Source organism: Notolepis coatsorum (genome assembly GCF_963971535.1).
Source record: "Notolepis coatsorum genome assembly, chromosome: 11".
NCBI lineage: Eukaryota > Metazoa > Chordata > Actinopteri > Aulopiformes > Paralepididae > Notolepis > Notolepis coatsorum.
Genome location: NC_140175.1, coordinates 30,129,837 through 30,153,872, shown reverse-complemented (window position 1 = coordinate 30,153,872; position 24,036 = coordinate 30,129,837). Strand labels below are relative to the sequence as shown.

The 24,036-nt window shown below is 40.1% G+C and overlaps 1 protein-coding gene across 2 annotated transcripts in view; it reads left to right on the top strand.

The window, feature by feature from the left end:
* The first annotated feature begins 5,343 nt into the window (after positions 1-5,343).
* Positions 5,344-24,036, top strand: part of LOC311237419 (spindlin-1-like) — a 57,776-nt gene continuing 39,083 nt past the window's right edge. The window contains exons 1-2 of one of the 2 annotated variants that reach the window (XM_084325288.1): positions 5,344-5,447; positions 18,462-18,602. The gene's annotated coding sequence lies outside the window, so the exon portion shown is untranslated. Of the gene's footprint in view, positions 5,448-18,461; positions 18,603-24,036 lie in introns of those variants that run through there. The other variant, XM_084325287.1, reaches the window with a different exon arrangement.

Genomic DNA, 24,036 nt, shown 5'->3' with positions numbered 1-24,036 from the left:
GGCGGAGGACTAGAGAGTGAACATAGATGAAGAGATGATGATCTTTTGATGATGATGATGATGATGAACTGATCACAAGGAGAGGCTGGTAAATTGATGATTGAATAATAAAAACACTGATTGAATACAACGCAAGGCTGCCTGCTACTGTATTTCATTTTTGACAAAAATACATTTCTGAAGGCCACATTCTCAACAACAATTCTACATCTCAAGGACACTCTCAAGACGAGGAGCTGGGGTTGAACCGGGGATGCGCGCGCGCAAGTGTGTGTTTGAATGGCTAGCATGACTCACATAGCTAAGATTAGGTTAAGTGTTTTTAATTATTTAATGTATATGTCTTAAAATGAATGAGAAAAGCAGAGGCACTCTACTTTTAGTGAAAAAACGTGCCTTTATATTCATTGGCACGGTCTATAAACAGAATATGATTCAAATAAAAAAATATGCCTTCTTCAGGGATTACATTTTTTTTTTTTTTAGATAGAATAGACTTTTAAGAATAGACTTTTAATTGTCATTGCACAGTATACAACAACATTTCAGGGGAGCTCCCACAGTACATATATACATACATGAACACATTATAACACTGTACATAACAGAATATTTTAAATAATAAAGTGCATAATGGGTGGTAATCAGAGATTATCAAGTAAGTGCATGGTGCACGTGAGGGGACAGTCAATGAGTATTTAACAGTCTAACTGCTTGGGGGAAAAAGCTGTTCTTAAATCTTGTACTCTTGGCATACATGTATGGACCGGTATCTCCTTCCTGAGGGAAGGAGTTGGAAGAGGTGATGTGCTGGGTGCGACTGGTCCTTGATGATACATTTGGAGCGGTGGAGGTGAAGATGGAGGTGATGTTTGGTAGAGGAGTCCCGACGATCCTGCCTGCCGCCTTCACCACCCTCTGTAGAGCCTCTTGCTCTGCCTTTGTGCAGCTGGAGAACCACACAGACACACCGTAGGTCAGCACACTCTCAACCGCACAATGGTAAAAGTTGACAAGGAGATTTCGTGGCAGGCCAGCCTGCTTCAGCTTCCTTAGATAGTATAGGCGTTATTTAGGCGTTATATATTAGATAGCGAGTATTTGATGATAAGAGATAATTTGATCCTCTTAGTCTAGAAAACAAACATGATAACATATACTGTATGTATGTGTGGAATCAGTACCTATAATTGTTTGTTTGCAAAAGTGTTGTTATAGGTCTAGATAATATTTATGTCATCAATGAGTTATGAATGAGTTGACCACAGTGTGTTATGTATGAGTTGACCACAGTGTGTTATGTATGAGTTGACCACAGTGTGTTATGTATGAGTTATGTATGAGTTGACCACAGTGGGTTATGTATGAGTTGACCACAGTGTTATGTATGAGTTGACCACAGTGTTATGTATGAGTTGACCACAGTGGGTTATGTATGAGTTGACCACAGTGTGTTATGTATGAGTTGACCACAGTGGGTTATGTATGAGTTGACCACAGTGGGTTATGTGTGAGTTGACCACAGTGGGTTATGTATGAGTTGACCACAGTGGGTTATGTATGCGTTGACCACAGTGTTATGTATGAGTTGACCACAGTGGGTTATGTATGAGTTGACCACAGTGGGTTATGTGTGAGTTGACCACAGTGGGTTATGTATGAGTTGACCACATTGGGTTATGTATGAGTTGACCACAATTCGATAAGACTCATAAATACTCGATTCATTCAATGATAGCGGCACAAGGGTCATCATCAGACAAACCTATCATATAGAGCAGATCCTTCTTTTTTTTAACAATATATTTATTGGGTTTTAGTTTGCAAATTGCAACATGTATATCAGCAGAGCAGTATTCAGCAAACATTTTCACCCCGTTCTCCCTCCCCTAACCCCACCCCACACAAAATAATAATTAACTTCAAAAACAGCGTAGGAAGGATACAGATTTAAATAATAAAAAATAAACATAAATAAATAATAATACAACCAAAATGTTTTACACATTAAGTAAAGGGTGTTTCTTGTCGTTTTTACACAATAATAAGAGTTGTCCCACAGTACTCCCCCTAATCCTGTTCTTGTTGAAGCAAGTTCCCAACATTCGTATTATGCTTTAAGAAGTACACAAACGGTCCCCAGGCATTATCAAAAAAAAATTGTTTACGTCTAACAATATACACCATCTTTTCATATTTGAAGCCATTTCTTGAATCCACATACCAATTCTTGGTCCATCAACATTTTTCCAATTAAGAGCTATTACACGTTTTGCTTGTAATATGCACATATCTATAAATCTAAACTCTTTGCGTTGTAGATGTGGGGTGGTAGGATATAAACCAAGAATAAAAAGCTTGGGATTCAATGGCAACTTCTTTGAATACATTTGATCGATCAGATCAATAACATCTTGCCAGAAGGTTTTCACTTTCACACATTCCCATATGCAGTGGAACAGTGTCCCCCTTGCCTCACTACACTTAATACAAGTATCTGGAATATTATCATTAAACGTATGCAATTTAACAGGAGTTATATATGTACGCATCAGCCATTTATATTGTATACGTTTTAGGTTGCTATACTGACTGTCTGACTCTGTGCCTCTTTACATGCCACGCTCCATTCTTCTAAAGATATTTCCTCCTCTATGTCTTCGTTCCATTGATTCAGTTTTGATTCAGATGATTCATCTGAACCAGATACAAATAAGTCGTATAGCATTGAAATTAGACCTTTACCATAACAGTGTCTAGTGACTGCTACCTCTAAGATGGAAATGTTCGGTATATCCAATGAATGGTTCTGAGATGATATAAAACTCCTTAGCTGAAGATATTTAAAAAAGTGATGTTTCGGAATATCATATTTTGTAGATATTTCCGCAAAGGACATGAATACTTCATCCTCCTCCCTGTATACGTCTTGCACTTTCCTTAACCCCTTTTCAGCCCATACTTTAAATCCACTGAGCAGATCCTTCTAAATCAGTTTTGTAAACGGCAAGATCCAGCCTACATATTAAAATGAAATGACACTAATGTAATGTGTGATCTTATCATTTCTTGTTTTGCACACACATTACGTAACATGAGTCAAGAGTATAATGAAAAATTATTGAACAGGTTGGCAACATTTTCTTAGTATGTTGCCTATGAATATATGGCCTCTTAAAACCATTGTTCTAGGGCTATAGTGGGGCCCTATTGACAATGTTGAACATGAACTGAGACAGAAAAGCCTCGTCAGAGCCAGGCATCAGAGGAATGACTTGTTTGCATCATGACATTGTGGGTGGTTTCTGGACACACCTCAGCTGGTCCATTTACTCATGGTTAAAACAGAATAATATAAATCATTAGACACAGAATAGGAGTTCAAACAATATGTCTTGTATTTATTGAAAAGATCAAAATCATAATTACATTATATTTACGTGGGGTGGTCCATGGAACACTTCACAACAGACATTAATAATAACACGACAGCGGAATATGACGAAAGAATAACCAGGAAGGAGAGAAGTATAGTAAAATAGATGGAGAATACCAGAGATTAAAGATACAGTAGAAGCAGAGAAAGACAGAAAGAGAGAGAGAGAGAATAGCCAGAAAGAGATAGTGAGTACAGAGATAATCCCCTAGCCCTCAGCATTATACTCTGCTCTGTCCATATAATATAATAGGCGTATGGCTGGTGGCCAATCAGTGCATTTTCACACCAAACCTAGTTTCAAATGCTAGCCTGTGTTTTTGGCTAAAGTGTCTTTTAGGTCGACTCAGAGATAACAAAAATGTAGTATGCCCTGGCCTTGACACAGACGCCACTGGACTAAGAAGAGGCCTGAACAGACTCACAACACAACATGTCATAATTCACACTCAATATATATATATATATATATATACATTGATCTAAGTTAAAAGTTATTATTAAATCTTATTAGGTACAATCATTATCGATATATATATAGATAATATATCGATAATGATTGTACCTAATAAGATTTAATAATAACTTTTAACTTAGATCAATGTCCCCAATTAAATAAGGTATATATAAAATAAGCACAAAGTCAACTGAATATTCTCAAGCCTGAAAATATTTCCCACAACAACATAATTAATTAATTGATGAATGCATGGATGAATTGTTCATTGATTAGCTACCTCTAATTGTCCCACAGTAGGGTGATCAGGTGTCCCCCTTTTGGTTGTACTGTCCCACCATTTGACCAAATGTCCCGCGTCCCTCATATTGAGAGGATGTCCCTCTTTTCGAAGCCAAAAAAAACATGCGTCTAAAAGCCCCTCCCTACAGACAGTAAACGTAGCAACCCGCCTCTTGTCCACACACATTGCTCTGATTGGTTATAGTACTTTAGCGTGCTGCTTGCCTGCTTGTGACGTGACTGAGACTGAGTCGTGACGCTACCTCATATCGCAAATCTGATTGGTAAAAAAAAACACAACAACATTACAAGCGAACTAGTTCAAGATGGAAAGCAGTAAAAAGAAACGGACCTGCAGTTACAACCAAGACTGGCAAACGACACATGACTGGGTGAGGCAGATAGCAGGCAATCCGCAGCAGGCTTTCTGTGTCATAGTTCGTTTTCAATTGCGCATGGAGGAGAATACAACTTGAAGCGCCACAGTGGACGTGAGTCTCACTTGAAAGTGGCTCACCAAAAAGAAACATCCAGATCTATGGATACGTTTCTTTTTAAACCAAACAATGATAGCCAGACGGACAAGGTCACTGCAGCTGAGATAACAAGTGTCTATCACACAGTACAACACTCCCATTCATACAGGTCAGCCGACTGTGGTAACCTTTAACCTTTGATTTAAATCTATTCTGTGAAGACCATGGCAGTTATTCTAATATAGAAACACAATTTATTTGTATTATTATTTTTGTATTATACTACACTGTTTTCCCTAGTTCTGTGTTAACAGGGAATATCAAACACAAGACATTCCTGTCAAGTGATGACGTTTGAATATTTAAAACAGATGTTAGGTGGTATTTAATTTGTATTTATTTTGATTTAACCTTTAACCTTTGATTTAAATCTATTCAGTAAAGACCATGGCAGTTATTCTAATAAAAAAAATTACATTATCTATCTGTCCCACTTTGTCACACCAAAATCGTACTGTTGTCCCACTTTTGGACTTTTTGCATCTGGTCACCCTATCCCACAGTGACAGCACTGTCGCATTCATTGGTAAATCATTATTTTGCAAGAGAAGAGAACTACATGTCGCCAATGCATTTCCTTGCGGTCGCACTATTGGGCAACGTGCCGAAGGGGCGGAGAGTGAGATGGCTGAAGCAGCTCTGCTTATGAGGAATCGAGGCTGCTGCTCACTACGGATACTGGACGGCGAGAGGCAAAAATCCATCATATTTTGCAATAATGTCTCAATAAAAAGGGGTAAGCAAGGCATACTAACCTAGTGACATTTAGTACAGAAGTTAACGCTGGTAAAACTACACACTACACAAGCTGAGGTTTCGTTTTGTGTACTAATGCACGGGCTGCCAATGTTGATATTTGAAAGCGGAATCGCTGTTTTTTTGTGTGTTGCTTTTCCTTTGAAATGTCCTGTCAGACAGCCAGACAGCCCCTCAATTGTTGAATGGGTCCTTTCTGTAAATAATAGTAAGTGAAAGTTAAGTGAGCAACATGGCTGACATTGCCACTGCAGCCAGCAGTGTAGAGTGTTCTTTGCTGTTTGTAAATGCAGCTGATGATGTTTAGTAGCCAATATTATGGTAACGTGACTTGATTGATTGATTGAAAACTTTATTAACAGATTGCAGAATGGGTACAGTACAGCTCAATACACGTAAGGGGATGCAGACCAGAGAAAGACTTTCGTCTTGTTTACACCAGGGTCCCCCATTTTCAATTCATCATAATGTATGACATACACGACATACAGATAGACAGTACTGCTACATCTATACATTTATGACATACCAGATTTGCAAATACAGTACAGTACTGTTATGACTAACGTCATAAATAATAGCCCCCCCCCTCAGAAAGATGTGTCTAGACTCTAGGCTCAACAGATGAGTTTCTCTTAAGTGTGCTACAAGTTCTAATTTATGCATTGCTGTGTTCTAATGAAATGCCATCAGTAGCCTATAACACATAGGATTTCCAGTGCTTGACAACTTAGTTTGTTTAACGTGTTCTAACCTAATAATGTGAATGCTATATGTCCTTTGCACTCCGCTTGTAACTAAAGCAAGTCAAAGGTCAACTTGATTAAGCCACTTATCCGAAGTAAAGAACATTTCCACGGTTAACTATTAAATACTAAAACAGTAAATACTTTATGCAAAAGTATTGACAATAACTGATTCATGAATGAGAACGTAGGCTATATTCCCACTTGCACCCTCCTCCACCACTAGTTTGAACTGCCTTTAGGTAGAATGTTGTGCAAGGACCAACTGCTTCATATAATAATCGCAGAACATGTCATAAACACGCTTGTGATTATTTCTTAACAGTTTGGACACAAGAATCTTCTAATGACACAAGTTGTTCAGTGTTTGAACTGTGAATACTAGAATCACAAATTGACCCAGCTTTATTGGAACCCACCTCATTTAAATACTGGCTGCATCAGTCATGACGTTTGCAGCCAGTATGTTCTTTTTGGTGTTGGGTTTGATGATGGAGCGAGAGAGAGAGAGACCCAGGCTTGTTGTAGGACGGCACTAGATAGAATCCAGATGTTTCTGGATGACATTTAGCAACGTGATCTGATGTCATCTGGACCGAGGCTATAGTGTTTATTGCGAGGTTCATGGATTGTCTTAATTCTAAACCCAAATTATTCTCTCGCATATCGGATGAATCATACGCCCCGTCAGCGTTTCTCAAAACTGTGAGAAAACAAAGACTGCAGCACGGTGGTGTAGTGGTTAGGAATGTTGCCTCATAGCAAGAGGAGGGTCCTGGGTTTGAACCCCACTGGGGGTCTTTCTCTGTGAAGTCTGTATGTTCTCACCGTGATCACGTGGGGTTTCCCCCTGGAGAAAGACACACATGGTACAGTAGAGATATAGCCTACATACATACAGTACTCTATTCCTGCCGTTGCCCTTGAGCAAGGCGCTGGCATTTAGAATGCGAGTTAGTCCCCGGGTGCTGGACTATGGACGCTCACTGCTCCTGAAATAGTTAGCATGGTTTAGAAATGTACTCTTAATTCTGATTGTAATTCTGTAAAATCATTTTAATAAAAAATTAAAAGGGGATCGCTTTTTTCAGGCAAGTCACCAGATAAGATGTGTCCTTCCTTATACCTACTAGTACAATAACGTTTCAGTGAGCCTGAGTCCCGGAGGAGGAGGCTCCGTTCCTTCACTACAGTTCCCATGTTGTTTTCTTTCCTCTCTGTCTGCGCTGCAGGAAACCTCCAGACAGGGCACAGGCACACCATGCACAAGCCTTAAAGGAAAACTCCAACATTTTGGGAAATTATTTGCCATCTACCCTGGAGTTAGACAAGAAGATGCATACCCTTTTTCTTCTCTGTGCATGCAGTAGGAGTAGGAAGACGTGCACCGTTAGCCTAGCTTAGCGTCAGTCACTGGAAGTAGGTTCCTCCATTAGCCTAGTTCCCAACGTCTTCCTACTCCTACTGCATGCACAGAGAAGAAAAAGGTATGTATCTTCTTGTCTAACTCCAGGGTAGATGCTAATTTCCCAAAATGTTGGAGTGTTCCTTTAAGTAGGTTGTGTGTTTGGAATGAGACCAATAGAATAGTTTTTCTCCCATTTTCCTTCCTTCGATTCACATTCAGTATGGGCTGGTTTTCATTTGTATTGAGAAATATATTATGGGTTAAGCTGTTGATAAATGTGTGGGAATGAGTGCGCTTGTGTACACCGGGAGCCGGAACTAATAGCCAGTAAGGTTCAGCTGGTGTTCCCAGAGGATGGTGAAGCTTGTGGCACACAGTGGAAATGAGGAAGTAGAGCGTGGGAATGGCACACCAGGGAGTTATAGTTAACTCTCTACCATTTAGACAGGGATCTACCGTACTCATACACCTACAACATTTTTTCAAATGATAACCAACCCTAGTCTTGGGTCATCCACCACATGGCAGTGGTAGGTAGTACACAGTCACTGCCCTATCTATGTCATTTGTCTTTTTCTGTTGTTGTCATTTGTAGAATCCTTACCACAGAACATTACATTTTTAATGGATGCTCTAGCTTAGGCTGAGAGAAGCAGGGCAGTCCCTTTGCCCATTATAGCTCAAATCCAGGACTTTGTCCCGGGCCACTGCTGCTGCCTCTCTACCAGACAGACAGTTGACATAATGGGTCACTCTGACCTGCTGGAGATAAATAATACACAGCGGGCCAGAGCTCCAGAGCCCCAGGTGATGAATAATGGAGGTGGCATGTTGGAGCTCCTTTAGGACCACATTCCACAGAGAGCTGCCGTACCTCAAAGGGAGGCAGGCCTGGCTGTCACTGGAGGAGGAGGGTCGCCAGTTCAGATCTCTGGCCGGGCCCCTCAATATCTTAATCTTCAAGGTACCCTTGAGCAAGGCACCTGCCGGCTGCCGCATAACCTCCCAACCTTTCCAGTGGTTCCAAAGGCTGATTACTGGCCACTGGTGTCTTGTGTCACTCTGGGTACATCCAGCTGTGAGGGTGAATGAGGGTGTAGTTGAGGAAGGGCTTGTCTGCTCAGTCAACCTAGGCAGGTCAGAGTGCTGTTCTGGTGAATAATGTAGTTAGTCTAGTGGGTCCACTTTTTAAAGTCTCATGTTGGGGTTTCTGTAAGGCCACGTGTCTATGCGTGTATAGGCTATGTATAGGCTACATCTAGGCTATCTATAGACTAGGGTTTCTACAGGGATGTGAAATTTCTCATGACAACACCGGTATTATCTGTGACACCGGACATTTTACAAAATTACGCTCAATATCTGTAGAGCACTTACTTTGATCTTTAATGTTATGCCTACATTGATCCACTGTCTGTCCATCTACATCTGTTTTTAATTAATTAGTATCCATTTGTGGGACAGACAGAGTTGACATTATGTTCTAATAAATGTTCTAATAACCAATGGACAGTAATACCTTCTGTACATTTTCTGTACATTTTCTATCCTTTCATTGACTGATCAGTGACGGATCAATGTAGCTGCAGCCTTATTTAGCACATTGTGCAAAAACACACTGTTGCTGGTCAGGACTGATCCTCAGCTCTTCTCTAGTCGAACTGCTGTGTGGTTTAATCTGAAATAAGTCATGTCATCTCTAGAGCCTCTCCTTCACGACTGTCCTGGACTTTTCGTTTTATCCCTGACAAGGCAAATACAAATGTTGATCTGTCAATCTTGTTATGTTTGTTGTCAGTAAAATCCAATCCAATCCATGCAAAGTTAAATCTACTCTAAATGAAAGTGAAACTTAAGCTACTCTGTACTAAAATAGATCTGCTGACACGTCGTTCAGTTTATCATGTTGTCTGACTAATTATTGATAACCAGTGTTGTGCTTGTTACTGAAAAATAGTAACTAGTTACCATTACTAGTTACTTCATTTCAAAAGTAACTCAGTTACTTTACTGATTACTTACACCAAAAAGTTATGCGTTACTGTGAAAAGTAACTTTTTAGTTACTTAAAAAAACAAAAACAACATTATTTCAATTGCTCCCATTAACTCTTTCAGTGCCACGCCTGGTTTTCCGTTTTACCGCTTGAATGCCACCATCGGCGCCAATGTTAACGTTAATATCGCCTAATCTATGTTTTAAATTATGGCTATGTGTCTAATCTGCCCATCGCATTATCAAAGACTATTTTCCAGTCAGTGCTGTGAAGGCAGATTGTTTTTTTATCGCGTCGTTTCCGTTTCAGAGCAGTTAGAAAAGCCCCCGTTTTGATATAAAAAACAGCTTTTACAGTGAAACCGAAAGAAGACATTTCACAAAACAGCTTATAACTTCATCAAACTTACTCCGATTATCCTACCACTGATAACATAGAGTCCTTACCTGACATCAGATGGTATCCAACTGGTATATTCCAATTCCTGATCACCATTCGAAAAAATCGATACGTGTATGGATCCAACGCGACACTGTAGATCTCCATGATCCGCGGGGATCTGAGGCTCCAGAATGAACTGTGGTAACCCCGGCTGGATCAGTGAACTGGAAAATGTGGAGTACCGGATTTTTTCCCCCATCATTGAGTCCATTCCAAAATCACTTATGTCATCTGGGAGACGACAGGGGGAGCTTTTTTCCACAGTGATCACCGGCGCAGCTCGGCTATACTCGGGTAGGCTCGGGTGATGCAATAATTTTTCAGATCGCAAAAAAAAAAAAAAAAATCCGAGAAATCTCGTGAGTGGCACGCAACCACCTATAAAAAAACCAGAGAAATCTCGTGAGTGGCACTGAAAGAGTTAATGCCCAAGTCAAAATCTGTTTATCAACTTGACAGTTTCCAGTGAATGACACCTGACAAAGTCAGGTTGTCTTATATTCACGGTCTAGATACCAGAGGTGTTGATATTTATCCCCTTTTCCGCTAAGTTAGAATGATGTGTAGTGTCACTTAAAGTTTCATAATGGTACCACTGGCTTCATGCTAGCTTAAAAACTGAGCCTGTTATGGCCTTCAAAAGACAGTTGGTTTGGATTTTTGGACATAGCGTGGTATGAAATACTTGCCAACTAGTGTAAGGATGCAGAACTATTAGCTAGCTTACTTACAGAGACTTGTGGTGGAGGTTCTAGCTGTGTTCTGAACAAGCCCGCCAGCTTGATTTCAGGCAGCAAACGGGTCCAGGAACGAACGTTTTAATCCACACCACAATATGTAAACAAAGGTTTTAACCATCCACAACAGAATACTGCAGTCTAAATGTATTTCCGATGCATGATTCTTCTCTCAGACCGACGCAATGTCTTGAAACTATTCAGTTTATTGGCGAAGCGAGTGTATTACTCATTACAATATTTTTACAAAATCATTTTAAAGTTAAATGCATGGTGCACTTTGAGAGCAAAATAAAGAAGCTAGATCTATGATGAACTTTGTGCTCAAAACACAAAATCAACTAGACTGCAGTGCTTTCTCCCTGCAGCCTTTTCCTCAGGTCAGTCTTTTACATTAAGCACCCCCCACAGCCCAAATGAAATGATAAAAAAAAAAAAAATATTATAATCTTATTTATTTTTTTAATCTTTTTTTAATAGTCTAGTTCATAGCAGCGGCGGTCCTAATTCAGCAGCGGCGCAGCGCATATAGGGGAAACACTGTTCTACAAAAACTCGATTTAGTTGGCGACTTTAGAGTCAAGTCAACACAAACACGCCAAGGCATAACAAAAAATATTGTTTGTTTCCTGTTGGTTGTCAGTTAAGGCCATGGGTAGGTAGGGAATTTATTTTATTTTATTTTTTATTTAATTCTTTCCCACGGCGACTATGGATAGGGAATTTCTTTATTTAATTAAAATGTTTACAACAACATGGATGCATGTACTCTGCCAGCATGTTTAATATCCATAATACTAAAGGTTTGACTAAGATTTCTATGAAACTTTATTGTAAAAAAAAATAAAAAAATGTAATCTTTTATTTTTATTTTTAAACTCATAAAATAAATTGGGTCGCATCTAAATCGGCAGGGTCGGTCGGCAACCGGAACCAAACCATTATTTTTGTTAGGCCCTATGACAAATAAGACGGTTCAATTACTTTATCTAAATCCAATCAATATTCCTAATGCCGTTATAAAAATAAACATATAAACATTCATATAATAATACAATAACCTAAATATACAGCTAAGCCCCATTGTATTCTGAAATGTAGACTTTAACAGTGTAGGCAACTAAGCCAATAGAAATAAGGTATAACTCATGAGTGCTTTGGCTCCTATAGGAGTCCTTGAGCTTTTAGTTTGTTTTAGTATTACGCTACATTTAATAATGTCATTTATCAGCTATCTGTGATAGGAGTACTCCCTGCAAGAAGAATCACATATTAGTTGTTTCTCATGAGTGGGATTCATCCAAAAACTGAGATAAGAGTGTTCTTCATTACTGGAAGAGATTCACTCAGAGGCGCTTTAACAATGGATCACTAGAAGGCTTGCCAGGGGCAAGGTCATCTCTTTAGACTGAGGAATTTAATACCAATACTTCAGTTGCTTGAAGGTATGTGAACAGTCAGTTTTCCAAACACCCCACCCCACACATCAATCCCCACCACATCCCCATCCAAGACACACACCCTGAGGCATAACAAAAAATATTGTTTGTTTCCTGTTGGTTGTCAGTTAAGGCCATGGGTAGGTAGGGAATTTATTTAATTTTTTATTTTATTCTTTCCCACGGCGACTATGGATAGGGAATTTCTTTATTTAATTAAAATGTTTACAACAACATGGATGCATGTACTCTACCAGCATGTTTAATATCCATAATACTAAAGGTTTGACTAAGATTTCTATGAAACTTTATTAAAAAAAATAAAAATAAAGGATTTTATATTTTTTGAATTATTTATTTTTTTTATTTTTTACTCATAAAATATATTGGGTCGCACATAAATCGGCAGGGTCGGTCGGCAACCGGAAACAAACCATTATTTTTTTTAGGCCCAACATCTCCGCAAGTGAAACAGGAGTCAGGAGGATGGATGCTCGCTACCAATCTACATTAAAATAACGCAGTAACAAATAATTTAGTAACGGTAACTGTCTGAGTTACTGAATTTAAAAAGTAATATAAAAAAAGAAAAAGATTTATCCTTTATTTATCCAAGAATGTCCCATTGAGATACAAGATATCTTCTTCCAGGGAGTCCTGACCAACACGGCACACAACGTGTTTCAACATAAAAACAGGGCATATAGAATATACAGTACATTAAACAAAAAACATACAAATCAAAAACAAACACAGAAGGCCATTTGTGCAGTGGTAATGCGTTAGACTAGAGTACTAGTTACTGCCAAAAGTAACGGTCTTACTGTACTTTGTAATGCGTTAGTCCCAACACTGTTGATTTTTTATTAGATGTGGGCAATGAGCTAAATGGGTTTTATTCGGTGGCCAAGTAATATACTCTGTGAGTGCCTGAACACAGAGCACATCGGTATGACCGACTATCGTGGCAAGCCTACTATAGACCTTTTCAGAAGTATTCTGTTGCTATTCCACAGCTAGGGGAACAGCTTTGGTCCCTGTTTATTTCCTGTCTAGCAACTGTATTAATTAACAAACATTGCAGCAGGAAATACAAAGGGGTCTATTTGTAATATTTACGTTAATAAATACACCTAAGCAAAGCTGTTGGTTCGAAAGAAAATGCGGCTATTACTTTGAATTGGGTGTATGCAGAGTATCACAGATAACCCAAAATTAAGCTTGCCTGAACATTTATGAGTTATGCTGTGATGTACAGTAGTTTTCAGAAAAGTAAACAGACTATCTTTTCTGCATAAGGAAACCATATCTTTTTATGGCTGCGTTCATCGTCATTTCCATGGACACAGTGAATAAACAAGGCTGCACAGAAGTGGACAGAACTTTTTTCAACTCATTTTCAGTTCTTATTTATAAAAGAGATGGAAAATATGGGGGGGGGGACAATATTTATTCAATATGTTAAAGAGTATAGGTAGCAACGGTTAGTTTACTTCCTCTTTGGGCAGAGATTTTTGACAGTGGAATGTCATCCAAATTTCTGTGTAGGAGAAGCTGTAAGCACACAAAAAGCAATGACATACTGGGGCTCACGCCAGCTTTTTAGATGCACTTAGCAAGTCTATATAAATTATACATGGTATACATTCATTATGCATATACACATTATGTAATTACATATAGGCCTTGGCTACCTAATTCTATAAATTCACTGGTAGCATTTTTGCTGATCAAGTATGATTATGCCTAATTGATTTTGAGTACTTGCTGACAGAACCTTTCCTTTAGTTTGGCTGACTACTAGTATTTCTTTTTTTCTTTTTTTTGCCAAGTACCTCATCCATCATTAATTCGTCTGAATCACAGGATATAGTGTGTGGATATAAGCATGCCATTGGACGACTATTTCAGTCGTAATTCTCCCCTTCCGCTACGGCTGCTTGATTATGGCAAAAATCATGATTATTTTGATTGATATTGAAATCACGATTATTAAACTTGAGTACTCATTGATTTGAGAACATCATATGACGACGATGAATTAGTCTTTCCTTTCTTCTCGACCAAAGGCTCACTTCTGTCATCTTCAACAAGTTACCGAAGACGTTTCAAAATAACCAGAGAAACGTGCCGTGACTCCCTCCTCCCTCTCAACACGAGCTGAAACTACTGTTTGGGCTAAGGTAAAAAATTGTAAATGGCTGCATTTATATAGCGCTTTTATCCAAAGTGCTTTACAATTTGTTCCTTACATTTTACCCATTCACTCAAACATTCACACACAGACGGCAGAGGCAACCAATCATGCAAGGTGCCAACCTGCTGCTCATCGGGAGCAATTAGGGGTTAAGTGTCTTGCTCAAGGACACTTCGACACGCTGCCCGGGAGGAGCGGGAATCGAACTGGGAACCTCCGGATTACCACGACTGCTCTACCTCCCGAGCCACTGTCGCCCACAGTGCATTGCTGTGAAGGAAGGGTGCGCTGCATTTACAACACAAGACAAAATGAGAGCAACGCAACATGCGGCACAATAAATCTTCCCCACCAACACAGTCTCTGGCTGTACACTTTGTGCAACAAGTCAGGCTTCGAGGTATGACTTCTGTTTGAGCCAGACTGTAGTAAAAGAAATAGAGGAGTCGGAGTCCTCATTATAACAGTCTGAGTCAGTGGTACAAGCTCTTTTAGTGGACGTACTTTGTCATGCATGTTTTCCCTGTGTGATTATTGTGATTACAACCGTTTTGTGGCTGCCATCTGAAGTGATTTAGACTCCACACAATGGAAAAATAGGGTCCAGGTTTAAAAATACCTAAGTTATCCTTTAAATGTGATTGAGTAGAACCCTGGGGCGACCGATAATCGCATATACCTCTTATTTATTTCTGAATGTATTTATTTAAGATGTGAAGCTGAGGTCTGAATATGGTTGGATGCAGTTTTGGTAGTAATATGAAATCCACCCTACGTGCGCTTAATCTCGCACCCACGCATGCAATTTGCTATTGAATGTACTTACCGGTAGTATCTAAAGTAAAAGTACACATGTTTGTGTATTCCAGTGCTTGGGAGTGTTCAAACATCGATCCATTGACCTCTAAAGGTTATGTGAAAGTGGTATGTGGTCCAGCTAGGCTGCTCTCATTAAAGGTTATGTGAAAGTGGTATGTGGTCCAGCTAGGCTGCTCTCATTAAAGGTTATGTGAAAGTGGTATGTGGTCCAGTTCTGCTGCTCTGATAAAGGTTATGTGAAAGTGGTATGTGGTCCAGTTCTGCTGCTCTGATAAAGGTTATGTGAAAGTGGTATGTGGTCCAGTTCTGCTGCTCTGATAAAGGTTATGTGAAAGTGGTATGTGGTCCAGTTCTGCTGCTCTGATTTTGTCCTATTGAAGTTGACAGGCTTCAAATGTGAAAGTATACTCTATAATCTTCAGACAAAGTATTTTTCTTCAAAGTAACTAGTAACTGATGGGTTCAGATAAATGTAGTGGAGTAAAAAGTACAATATTTTCTTTGAAATGAAGTGGAATAAAAGTATAAAGAATAAAATGACACCGTTGTACCCCTAAGTGGAAGAAGCCCTTCCCTAATGTATTAATGGTAAAGTCGTTTGCAGCTTTGTGATCTATCAAATCTATCATATATTATTAATAATCAATAAGATTGAAACTGCACGATTCGACAAAGTGGGGCCTCAAACCCTGGCGGTGGGTGGGACCTGCCTTTAATCTATTACAATATTTTTTATAATTTTCTATAGATTTTAATGACAGAAATCTATAAATAAATTCATATAAATTATCTGCTCATTTCTATGCCCGTCTTTAATTACGCCAATTGTATGCCCATTTTATGCCTATGTCTATTTCTATTTTGTGTCTACATCACTGCTGTGAAGCACTTTGGGCTGCAATTCTTGTATGAAAGGTGCGATACAAATGTTAAAGTTTATTTTTATTATTATTATTATTGTTATCATTATATTTGTAACCATAATGAGCAACATGCGCACACGTCACTCAGGAGTCAGAATGGAGGTGTCTGCACCGCCGCTAGGTTGGTGGTGCAGATCAGTTCTGTGAGCAGCAGACTCTGGTCTCGGGCTGGAAGCCAGCATAGACAACACGTGACATCGGGGCAGTTAAGGTATCTCCCTGTTTCCATGACAGCAGAGAGGGAGCTTCGTTTCTCCACATTCATTGATGTATTCTTCCTCCTCTTGCTCTTACACTGAACTAGCCCATCCGGGGAATGTGATTTTCCTTTCAACCGCCCTCCGCTGTGATTTCTAACAAATGAAGATCCGATTACCATGTTCATACCCCCCCCCCCCCCCCCCCCACTCCCACCACCCACTGTTTTACCTATTTCATTGTGTTGTCCTGATCACATCATTCCTATCTTATTGCATACGTATTTAGGCCAAGGCTTAGGTGTCTGACTCTTACCACCTAATCCGCACGGACTTCAATGTATAACGTATGAGGTATGACGTATATCATGCCAGTTAGGGTACCTTGTGTATACTGCACCTGTGTATACTGTTTACTTTACTCATAGTATATATTCTAATTCTTTATTGCCCATATTTATTATATGTGTATACGTATAATATAACTGATAGGGCATACAGACCCTCATTTGCACCTTGATTACACTTGCTCATATTCTTATATTTAGAGTTAATTATTGTTTAAACACTGTTTATTTATATTTGTATTATAATTGTATTGCCTATATTTGTCTTTCTACTATTACCATGCCCACACCTGTACCTCCCCCATGACGCCCGAATTTCCCCAAGGGGATCAATAAAGCAATATCTTATCTTAAAGTTGACGTCTAGAATGAGAAGATAAATGGCACCCAGGCAGCAGTCAGAGGTGGTGTCGTCTCCCTGAACCTGTGAGAGAATGCTGCGCCTCACCATAATGATAATAATAATAATGCATTTTATTTATAAGGCGCCTTTCAAGGCACTCAAGGTCGCCGTACAACAATTTAAAAACAGTTCATTTACAATCAACAATCCATTAAAAAATAAAATCGGACAAAAAATAAAATCAGACATACGCCTGCCTAAACAGGTGGGTTTTGAGGTGGGTTTTAAATGGGATGTCATTGTAGGCATCTCAGCTCCTCTGTCAGAGTTTTACTTGCGCATAGGTTACTAAATGCGGTAGGCCGATCCTTTGACATTTGTCCACTATGGTTTCGTGTGCTCTTCTCTGCAGGTTAAGTGGTGAAAGTAGTTATTTTCATAGCGGTGCTCTCTGCCTTCTCCTGAGGCAATGAGGCATGCACATATCTTTTGATTTGAAATACTGCCATACAGTATGTCTGAGCTCTGGTTGCCATGGCACCCCAGCTCTGTACTTTCTCCTTTCTTTTACGGATGTATGATCATTTTCAATGAATGTTGTTGCTGCTTTTCGTGCAGACATTATGACTAAGTTCTTCTGAATGAAGTCTTGACGTATGCAAGATCACTGAACGAAAGTGCCTAAATAGCTATAGTCATGGGGGGATTTACCTGGTTGACAGTAGACGTTTGGTTTCCTTTCCTGTGTGAGAGCCAGATAAGAATCACTCTTATATAAACAATATTCAGGCTAGGTCCCTGTTGATATTTTAAACATGCAAGGAGGTTTTCCATAGAGATGGGTATTCTTAAACATGTTAACTAATGTTATGATTTGAATCGATTAAATACTGTAAAGGGGGGCTGTCCTGATTACCAATCTCTGGGCTTCGACGCTTCAGTATTATCGGAATAATCAAAGCTGTGCACAGTTTCAATGCAGTGGGTAAATTAGAGTAATGGTGTAGATAGGGTTTCTGGTAGTTCTTCTCACGACTGTGTCCTTGTTTGAGAAGAGCCAATTGTCAAAATTAATGTTGGATTATTATTATTTCTATACTCTCTTTCTTATGCTGAGTGATTATAGACATTTCTTTGGAGTGGGTAAAAAAATGAACGAAAAGCATTTGAATCTTGATTTTGGCATTGATTACCATGGCAGCATTTGAAGCATTTGGATCTGTCCTACTGTAAAGGACAATTGCGTGTTCTGTAACATCCTGCCCTGAGTTCAATGGTTTAAGTGCAAATGCTGCTTTGCTTTAAAAAGGAATAAACTAGTATTTCTTTCTAGTGTACAATGGATTCCAGCTCAACAGCCCTCATGAAATGACTCGATGCTATCCTCTATCTCTGTTCCAGGTAAAGTGCCACCCTGAGAGATCCTGGTATTATTGTCTCTCCTCTCTCTGGGCAGCGAGGCCTGACATTCCTCTCTCTCCTGGATCCTCATCTTGCACAGACGGCCCTTAACTACAGCAACACGCCTGGACGCTGGAGCGGGTAAACACACCGCTGCTGCCTCTTAGTCTCTTACGCTCTCTTTTTGCATTCCATTGATGGATGATTCTCTCCTCCCACCTCTCCTCTCTTCCTCTTTTACCTCTCCCTCTCTCTCCGACCTAGTTGAGTCAGTATTATTAATGCCTTCATTCCCTCTCTCTGTCCTTGCTGCCCCCCATTGGCTAAGCCGCTCTGCTAGTAGTAGGCATTACTCTGCAGAAAATGGAATACAGTCTGTGCCCACTTACTGTACTGTTGGCTGCCGGATAGGATGTTTAACAGTGATGTCATTGAAACATTGGAGTGTATTTTTGCTGGCTACACGGCTTGCCTGTTTGGCCTGTTCAGCAAAATCTCCATGTTTTTGGGGGCAAAATTTCAGTGCCAGCCATGTTGGCCCCACAGTCCTGTTCCATGGCCTTTGCTCATAGATGAATTTCCCGACCATGTTGGGACCAGTGTGCGCGAGTGTCACAGGGGCAAAACAATTATCGTAATCCTGATCAACTTTTACAGGACCGTATATTTTCTGTTCTGCGGAAAACACAGAAGGTATTGTATAATTAAAAAAACTGAATTCTGATATAAACAGAATGCCAAGGAATATCATATACTTGTTATTTGCTCTCGCGGTCGGGACATAACCTGCAAAAGAGACGTCTTCCACCATCAGTGTGTTTTATTTATTTTTTTACTTCATTTTTTAGCGTTTATCGCTTTTCTGGTTAAGCATGACCGACAGATGCAGGGTGAAACGGGAGGGAGAACAGGGGAAGACATTCGGCAAATGACGGCGGGTCCGGGAATCGAACTCGGAGTCAACCAGATCCGTGACGCAGCACGGTATTCCCCGATGCTTTCGCGTCGAGGTACATGGTGAGCTACTGGAGCTCCCCCATCAGTATGTTTTTAATTAAAGGTTATCAATACATGGACTCCCTCTTCCTCATGTCCCTCTAGAATAAGATAAGAAGAGGGCGGGTCGAAGGCGGCTCCGGCGTTCTCACGGGAGTTGTTCAGCCCTGCGAGACAATGCCACTACTTGCGTGAATCAACGCTGACCCATCCTTTCAAACCTTGTTTGTCCGAGGAAAGCAACAGTTGTGATTGGACGATCGAGAAAAGTGGCCGGAGTTTGAGATCAATTCTGGCCGTCTAGCTGTTTTGTATTGTCTAAATGGTAAACGGTGCATTTATATAGCGCTTTTATCCAAAGCGCTTTACAATTTTGTTCCTCACATTCACCCACTCGCTCACACATTCACACACCGACGGCAGAGGCAACCATGCAAGGTGCCGACCTGCTCATCGGGAGCAGTTAGGGGTTAAGTGTCTTGCTCAAGGACAATTCGACACGCTGCCCGGGAGGAGCGGGAATCAAACCGGGAACCTTCCGATTAGCAGACGACGGCTCTACCTCCTGAGTCTCTCTCTCTCTCTCAGGCTGAGAAAAGGCTGTTTCCATCTGTATCCCAGGTCAGACATCTTTATCTGAGTCTGACGCTTCACAGCTATAGCATGTCGGTAATGAGTGACATATTCTTACCATAGATGGCATCTTGTTACTATTAAGTGTCACTACGTTGCATTAAGCTGTTCTGTGTTAATGCACTACCTTGTAAAAGGTTTACAAAAGGGTCATTGACGGATAAGACTTTTCAATTTTAAAATACAAAAAATAAGGATATATTTGGCCATTTTTCAAACATTTGGAATGTAGTGTATACATGCATTTATGAAGAAAAAAAAATAGATTTGAGTGTTTTTAAAGTTGAATTAATAGGACATGGCCTTAATAAAAGTCATTTGGGGCGACCGTAATTTATCTCAAAATTAATATATTTCCTTAACATTACTAATATTTTAACAGGTATCAGTAATTAAATATACATCTTAAGAAAGACAGGCTTGTGTGCCCTTTAATTTTTTGTAAACCATGATTTCACAAGTTTATTCTATAATGGCAGTGTCTCCCTCGTAATGCAGTTACAATACCCATATTTGCTCTAAAACCCATAAAACTGATTTAAAATGTGTACAGATAGTATCCACTTAAGCATAGTATACCAGTGATTAATATTTGAGACAAAACTGATGGATATTCTATTTTGAATTTAGTACAGTTATTGACAATCATTGGTTACCCCGCATGACAAATGGTCACCCCAAATGATGAGTAGTTAAAAGTCTATTTAAAATGTTACACAATGCAGTTCAGACAAAAGAAAAATCTTTTCAAGTGGTCAACAAAAATATTCTTCAATTCATTCAAATATCACAAGTAAAACATGTTAACATGCGAGGAAGATTTTCCCACCTGCACTTTGGCGACCTCTACCGGCTCGGGTGTGCATATATTTTAATACAATATATATATCGAATTAAAGCCCTATTTGTTGCCTGTCGATAGCCATTTCAGGTGACACAATCCGTTCAGCGGTTCTCGAGTTACATGCCGATATGTGAGGTGTGCGCCAAAGTACACAGTGTTGTACAAATACGTGGAGAGTTTCCAATCATTGGTAAACAAACATAGTGCTGAAAATATACACTTTGACTGCTGTTTTGATAGGGTTAGGGTCTTTACTCTTGGCTACATTTGAAAAAGAAACACAACATTGTACCTATTTGAGATAGCCGTGTCAGAGATAATGACGGTTTGGCAACATGAAGTGAGGCTAAGCGTCGGAAACCTACATTTTCAACAACAGAAAGGGGCTGGTCGTCCAGCACAATAAATGTGGTTATTTTCTCGGTTTTCTTCAGCTTTGCTTTGTTACTGTCTGCAGAGTTTCTCTCGCTTCTGAATGGTTTCCAGCTATGTTAGCTGCTGCGACAAAACTTTTCCTCTTGGCAGGGACCGAAACTAAAGGCCGCCGCCCGCCAGGGGCGGTCTGTTTTTACCTTTGGCGCATGACACTTAGAGGGCTGCCCGCCGTGTGGCGTGTAGTTCATAAGCAGGCCCCTAAAAATATTTGTATGCGAACGGTAAAAATCAATTACGCGCACGCTGTGCGAATACAGATTATAGCCTCTCTCGTCTTTTTTTTCCTCCGCTGCGAGATCGTTAAAAAACTACAAGTCCCACATTGCACTCAAGCCAACGGTCCAATCACAGTAGAGTGAAGTGACTGGTTTCATGGGAAATAAAGCAAATGACCAATCGGAAGCTCTCATTTTTCTTGTTTACTTCCTGAAACTCCGCGATCAGGGCTCTCGTTTTCCGAGACACCAACTTATTATAGTCTCTCTTACCAATAGCAATAGATTTTAGAACACCTAGATTTATCGATAGCAATAGTAATATAACGTTAATGCAACAAAACGAATGCCTTGCTTTGTTAATCATAACGTTGATGCAGTAGCGTATGTCGGTGTGTTGGCTGTAACGGACATGACAATAACATAACGTGTACACATTAAAATTGCGATAATCTATTCTAACATTTTCAAATCGATGCAGTTGAATTTCCCCCTTAGGATCGATGCATTGTTACACCCCTACACCAAAGTCACTGGCCCACTGTGTATCTGTGTGTATAATAACTTGGCTAGTGTTATCAACAGCAGAGGTGGGCAATGGGTCCAGCTGCAGCACCGGAGTGCAAGCGATGTGATGTAATTGGCAGACTCGACTGTCAATCAATGGTCTACCTGACACGCAAACTCAAACAATGTTTCTGTACTGGAGGTGTGATTGATTGATTGATTGATTGAAAACTTTATTAACAGATTGCAGAATGGGTACAGTACAGCTCAATATACACAATTGTTAACACTTTGAGTGCCACTCACGAGATTTCTCGGGGTTTTTTTATGGTGGTTGCATGCCACTCACGAGATTTCACGGATTTTTTTTATTTTTATTTTTTTTTTTTTTTTGTGAACTAGACATCGGCGGCCATCTTGCTACCACATTTCTGAACGTCTAGACATGCAACTTCGCTCGATTCCGCCAGGTGGCAGTAGAGCCCTATGTTGTAACACATGTATAATGTTATCAGTCAATCTACCTGCATTATTATAAGGATGATGGATCTCTGCTGTGATTGGTCGATAGTAAAGATCGTGACGATCTTGACCTGCCCACCTGATATTTAACCTAAACACACCCAGCGTGAGCTCAGTGCGTCTTCGGATTTTGTGAATACAGTTATCATTGAGAGAGATCGAGAGAGAGAGAGAGAGAGAGAGAGAGAGAGAGAGAGAGAGAGAGAGAGATAGATAGATAGATAGATAGATAGATAGATAGATAGAGAGATTAGCGTTTTGATTTGATTTGATTTTGAGCATTTAGCATTTATAGTAGTAGTGATAGTATTTCTAGTAGTAGTAGTGATTGATAATATATTTTCTTCATTTTGTAATACTTATTTTCTTTTGTAGTACCAGGTAATATTAGTTGCAGTACTGTAGCAAGTACAGCACTTTTAGATAAGTGCTTAGTCCGTGTTTTAGTAACACTAGTTAGTAGATTTTCATAGCCGTTTTCATAGTAATAGTTGAGAGTAGGTATTCACAATGAGGAGAACGAGGAAGTCGGTAAGGCGAGGCAAACTCCCGGACCGATACGTCCAGACCACACTGCCGTTCACCCAGGCCCCGGTTCCACCAGCTGCCGCTGGGACGAGCCGTGCACCTCCGCCGGTACCGATCAGTGCTCCAGTCGTGGCCGCTGCCACCGGCTCTCCGGTAACGATCGCGCCGCTCCCGGTCAGAGCAACAAAGAAGCGGGTCAGGGCCCTGGTTACCGCAGCTGTCGCTGGGACAAGCCGTGCACCTCCTCCTCAGGTGAGGCCGGCACCGATCAGTTCTCCGGTAACGATCGCGCCACTCCCGGTCAGAGCAACAATGAAGCGGGTTGCGAAGACCCGGCATGTGTCGCCGCCGTCCTCCCACACCACGGACGAGTCTGATATCGACATCGCTGATGATAATGACGAGTGGATGCCAGGTAATTTCAATTCAATAAATGGTCAATTCAAGGCATGTGTAACTCGAATACATATATATATATATATATATATATATATGCATGTGTTTATTGAATCCATGTGCGTGAATGTATCTCGTATGATCGAATGTTTGTAGATACATTGCAAGCTAAAGCATGCATGTGCAGCGTATGTATATGATCAGCGAATGTGGGTCTTTGAAAAGTGCTATAAAAATCAATGAATTATTATTATTGTGTCGCTATATTGCGTCTGTAACGCGGGGTATATACACAGTAACGCGAATATATGCATGTGTTTAGTCAATGTCATGAAAAGCAAAGTGCACGGCCTAGATATGGGTCCATGATTGAATGTTTGACCATTGATGCTAACTGTGATTTATTATATATCTTTATAGGTCCGGGCAGAATGGACATGGAAGACATGGAGGACGATGATGAACCCATGCAAGAAGTGGAGGGTATTTGGCCGTACAA